The sequence below is a fragment of the Limulus polyphemus genome, unplaced genomic scaffold (genome assembly GCF_000517525.1).
Source record: "Limulus polyphemus unplaced genomic scaffold, Limulus_polyphemus-2.1.2 Scaffold3088, whole genome shotgun sequence".
NCBI classification, from domain to species: domain Eukaryota; kingdom Metazoa; phylum Arthropoda; class Merostomata; order Xiphosura; family Limulidae; genus Limulus; species Limulus polyphemus.
Genome location: NW_013668698.1, coordinates 26,475 through 32,621, shown reverse-complemented (window position 1 = coordinate 32,621; position 6,147 = coordinate 26,475).

Sequence of the window (6,147 nt, the reverse complement as noted above, 5' to 3'; positions counted from 1 at the left end):
CTACTCTTTTACCAACGAATAGTGGGATTGACCGTCACATTATAACGCCCCCACGGCTGAAAGGGCGAGCATGTTTGGTGGGATGCGGATTCGAACCCGCGACCCTCAGATTGTGAGTCGAGCGCCTTATCCACCTGGCCATGCCGGGCCAAAATAATTATTATATGTTATAAGTTTGCCCACTAGATGGCCCATATGAATGCTATAGTGGTTTATTAAGAAAAATGATTAATTTTGTAAATAAGGTAATTGAAGCAAATATTTATGCGTAAACGTCAGTTTATCTAGGATTTATATTGTTGTTATTATTTCTTTGTCTTTGTATGCAAAGGTTTGTTTTGTTCTTTAGCGCAAAGCTACACAATGGGCTATGTATGCTCTGCCCACCGTGAGACAAAGCATTCACTGCTGAACCACTGGGAAGAGGGGCTTATACAATATTAATGAAAATACCTTCTCTTTATATATATATATATTATAGGTTCCTCGGTGAGACGGTGTTAAGTTTACAGACTTGCAAAGCTATAATCCGAGGTTCGATTCCGGAGGGCACAGAAGAAAGCCTAGTATGGCTTTGCACTCAAACGAACAAATTATATATACATAGTTACTTCAGAATATAAACCTATACGTGTTGTAGTAGCCCTAAACTTGATTTTATAAGAATGGTCTTAATTCTACGGGATAAATAGTAATATGAATACGTGAGGTCGACGCTACACGAGAGTGACGTTTAATGCTGCGCGTAGCACGGGTCGTGTGCTGTAGCTCAAAACTGTGAAAGCAAGCTGCTGCTCAACCGACCACCCCCGTAATTGTCGTGCACCTTTCCGCGGTATCTTATATTTTAACAAAATTAATTTCATTTTACTTCATTTTCGCAATACCAGTTCGGGAAACAAACCAAATTACTATTAGACATCGTTTTCACAGTCTTCGTTCGGTTGAGTGTTCTGTCACTTTGCTCGAATTGTATTTATTAAACAGACCAGTTTTGGTCAAATAAAATTTACAGCTAATCTACTGTGGGACAATATTTTAAGTTACACGTTAAAATCCGGAGATGAATCCCACGTAGTGTACAGAGCACAAATAGCCCATTAAGTAGTTTTGTGCAAAAACATAACAAACAGACTTCCTTATTAATTACTTCAGTTTTTGACATCACTTTGAGTCTCTTGATTGTTGGAAGACCTAACAAACAGACTTCCTTATTATTTACTTCAGTTTCCGACCTCACTTTGATTCTGTTGATTGTTGGAAGACCTAACAAACAGACTTCCTTATTATTTACTTCCGTTTCCGACCTCACTTTGATTTAGTTGATTGTTGGAAGACCTGTTATTCGCTGATCATATTCCAATCTAGTAAGAAAACCCGAGATGCTATATTGTAAGAACCGCTACGATACTCTGGACCAGATGATGTTGCTAAGATATTTCCTATTTCATGTACTGTAAAAGTAACATAAGTGGCATTCTTTCATTTAAAAACAAAGAAGAAACTGATTGGCGGGTATTACTTGAAAATACAATAATATGTTGTCTTCCACCCTCTTTAAAACCCAACAAACGAATCAAAATATTAGATCCAATATACACACCCCAGTCTAAGCTTTTCGTACTTTCAAGACGAATAACGAGAATTTCTCTGGGGGAGCGGGGGTCTGGATAAAAGGTGCGTGCGTTTGATGAATCGAACGATAAAGTCGTGGATCATAACACAAGACGACTAAAACAAAGAAATAATAATTAGTGCATGATCACGGACGGTTTCTAGGAATGAAAACGAGGCTAAGAACGGGCGCGACACAGTTATAAATTACTGCTCTCTGGGGCATACGCCATCTGCGCCGGCGTTACGAACTTGATAACTTGGGTTGTATCTGAAACCGGCTCTATCCTGGGCATGCTAGGTTATATATATACATTAATTAGCTTTCTGTGCGAGCTAAAATGTAGACTTGAAATACGATTCGTAAATAATTTGATATTGAAACGTACGAGAGTCAGTTTGAAGGCTTGGGTGTTAAAACTGCGGGTTTTAGATTGTCTGTTTGTGAGTAATTGTAACACGAAATATGACCTGAACGTTTATAATATCGTACTGATCAACTGACTAAGGTTACAAAGTTTTATCACGTTCATGATAAGGCATCTCAAAATTTTGTTGAAGTTTGAAATCTCAACACATTTGATACGGTCTCAAACCGGCGCAAAGTAGGCCAACATTCAGTGAAAAACAACACAATATCTCTTTTTTTTTGTCTCCCTATATCTTATATATACGTTAAAGTTACTTCTACTTTAGCAAGTGTTCAAGACTCGTCATTAAAATGTAAACGTCTGTAAAAGTGAACACTTGTTAAAGTAGAAGTAACTTTAACGTATATAATATATTAAGGAGACTCGTCATTAAAATGTAAACGTCTGTAAAAGCCTTAATATATCATATACGTTAGAGTTACTTCTACTTTAACAAGTGTTCACTTTTACAGACGTTTAAATTTTAATGACGAGTCTCCCTAATATATTATATACGTTAAAGTTACTTCTAATAAAACGAGTGTTCACTTTTACAGCCGTTTTTAATGACCAATTTGATTACACTTACATAACCGCCCTAAATGTGCCAGATATCGATAAAGAGAGATGTCAGATAGAAAAATTAAATCGAGTCCTTGTTGGCTGAAGAGCAGCTTTTATTTGTGAAAGCGCTACCTATCGCCTCCTGAAATAATTATTTATTTATCAGCTCGTGCTTCTTTATTTTATCTTACTCTCGTGCTAAAGCAGACTTCAAAATAAAAGCCAAATCTAAACACACACATATAAGAAGAATAGTGTTTACGGTATCCGCAACAATCTCTGTATATCTACTTATCTAAAAGCCACATTTGCCTTTTACTGGGTTGTTTGTGAAAGTTTCGGGAGAGTTCTTAGCCTCCTCCGTGCCTTCCTGGCACCCCAGCACGGCCACGAGTTTACAACTTATCAGTACTTTTACCTACATTCAGTGTAAAAGCCCTCCACTCTACCAAACCTCTCTCTCCCAGTGACTGACGAGAGACCACGTTGAGTGATAAGCTGGTTTCTGGATAAAATAATCGTCCTAAACTCGTAGACTTTCGGCGACTGTAAGAAGTGCTCAGTACAAAACAATGAGGCACTTCAGATTGTCCGCAGTTCCCACAGAGTGAACAACCAAAATTAGTAGGTTGGTCATCTGTCTTAAAGCTCACGGTAACCCCGCGAAATAATTATTGGTCTTCTCTATTATTATACAATAAAGATAAGTGGTTCTATTGTTGGCGGGTATTACGAAGACGATAGTCCTAACTATAACTTTAATGACTCGACTTAAAATCAAAACAGATCTGAAGCTCCATAAATAATATTTAATCTCACTTCTTTATGTCTTTCATTACTTGTTATTGAAATCTACGGAACTAGTGCGACTGCAACAACTTATATTAATTAATAAAGAACGAGTCCTGTTATTTCACAAACGTGACACTAGGGGAAAGACCACGAGGAAGCTCAAGGATGGTCAGTTGGAATCAGTCAAAATATTTTGAACGCCCTCTATCGCATCAGCGTAAAATTTACAATATATATATATATATATATAAACTGCTTGTAAATGAATATATTTTCAGTAGAAAGTTCGGTTAACACGAAGACAGCTTGTAAATAATAATAATAAACAAAACAAATGTAAAATAAAATATCTAGAGAAATGAAAAGATTCAATTCTTTTATGACCAAACCTCTATTTAATAATCAATGAAAAGTAATAGCATTTTTTCAATATACGGGCCAGCTTTCACTCACAAGTAATAGCATTTTTTTAATATAGGGGGCCAGCTTTCACTCACAAGTAATAGCATTTTTTCAATATAGGGGGCCAGCTTTCACTCACAAGTAATAGCATTTTTTCAATATACGGGCCAGCTTTCACTCACAAATAACAGCATTTTTTCAATATAGAGGGCCAGCTTCCACTCACAAGTAACAGCATTTTTTTCAATATAGGGGGCCAGCTTTCACTCACATGTAATAGCATTTTTTCAATATAGGGGCCAGCTTTCACTCATAAGTAATAGCATTTTTTCAATATAGGGGGCCAGCTTTCACTCACAAGTAAAGCATTTTTTCAATGTAGGTGGCCAACTTTCACTCACAGTTTAAGCGAGAACAGCAGTGTCACGCGAACGGTATTACTGATATTAACTTGTGTAACCCTAATCCTGTTATTGATTCTCTCACGGGAACACTTCTGAAATGACGACTTCTTAACGGAAGTCAATGATCAAAATATTGGGCGAAAACTTCACGAGACAGACAAGCAATATTAAGTTTAGTTACAATGTTTGTGTTAGATTTCACGTGCCATTCAACAAAAAATGAATTGCGTAGCCTAGCAACCAAACCTCTTCCCAAACTCCATTATAACGATGGAGGTTAGTGAGTTTCGTGTGTTATAAGTATTTTAAATGAAGCATGATATATTAGTCTGAAGGTTGGGAATGGAAATAATTGCTTCGTTAATGTTGCCCTTCACGACTTCGTAAAATTGTCTGAAGAAGAAAACTTAGTCTGGTCTTCAATTTCTCGCGAAGCTACACGAGGGCTATCTGCACTAGCCGTCCCTAATTTAGCAGTGATAGCCTAGATGGAAGGCAGTTAGTCAACACCACCATCCGCCAACTCTCTTAGCAATAAGTAGTGCAATTGACCATCACATTATAATGCTGAAAAGGCGAGCATGTTCGGTGACGAGGATTCGAACCCGCGATCTTCAGACTGCAAGAAGGAAGCGCTGGTATTTTATGAAATATGCAACTTCATCATTGACTAAGCACGTAGATCGTGAATACAAGATGGAACTCCTTATGTCTATTCATCAGTTAAGCCCAAACGGCTAATACCAGGTTGATTAGAAGTAATATTTTGAAGGAAAACAAAAACTGAAAAAAAACAGAGGTGTAACTATGATGTTAAAGATGGCCTGTTTATATATATACCACGTGGACGTTTGTACTTCACCATTCTAAATAACACAGACGAGGCTAAACAGAAACACCACGTCGTTTCGCCGTGTGAGGGCCGTGACGAACTCCAGTTCCATAAGGCGAGAAAAGAAAACAAACAGACGGGCCCTTACACAAAACGAACACATCTAATGGATACAGCACGGGCGTTACGCCCACTACCAAGACCAGACGCGGTTTCTATTTTCACCGGTAATTTCTATTAAACGGCGTTACCATAGCGGCATTGGGAATTCCTCATTCAACCAAATGGTCAAATGCCTAATGGAATAAGTAAGCTAAAATTTAGTGGAAGGATACAAGCAAATAGTGCTATACGGTAAAATGTGCGTGTTTAACCTATTCATCCACGCACAAAGAAAAAGTAAGAAATGACCTTTAATGCTGAACTTGAAACTTACTTTTTCGAACCCGGTTGATCGAGAAGGTGAGTTCATTTTGCCAGTAATACAATTAGAATGATCTTAAACTCTTAACTTGTATGACTAGAAGAAATTCCACGCGCGTGCTCATATTCCAAACCTTTATACCACCTCGTCGTATACTAACAGTTAAAACACACAAGTTTGTTTGTTTGTAATTAAACACAATAGGCTATCTGTACTCTGCCCACCACGGGTATCGAAACCCGGATTCTAGCGTTATAAGTCTGCGGACATGCCGCTGTGCCACTGGGGGGGGGGGGGCTACAAGTATTGACGTACCACATCCACTAAGAAAAAAAGACCCCTGTTTTATTTAACTACTAGTTATTCTGGCGGTTAATCTTCTATCACGTGACTGGAGTTAAACAATTAATAGGACTAAGCATACGAAGAAGAAAAAGACCTCTATTTTATTTAACTACTAGTTATTCTGGGAGTTAAACTTCTATCACGTGACTGGAGTTAAACAATTAATAGAACTAAGCATAGGAAGAAGAAAAAGACCCCTGTTTTATTTAACTACTAGTTATTCTGGGAGTTAAACTTCTATCACGTGACTGGAGTTAAACAATTAATAGGACTAAGCGTACGAAGAAGAAAAAGACCCCTGTTTTATTTAACTACTAGTTATTCTGGGAGTTAAACTTCTATCACGTGACTGGAGTTAAA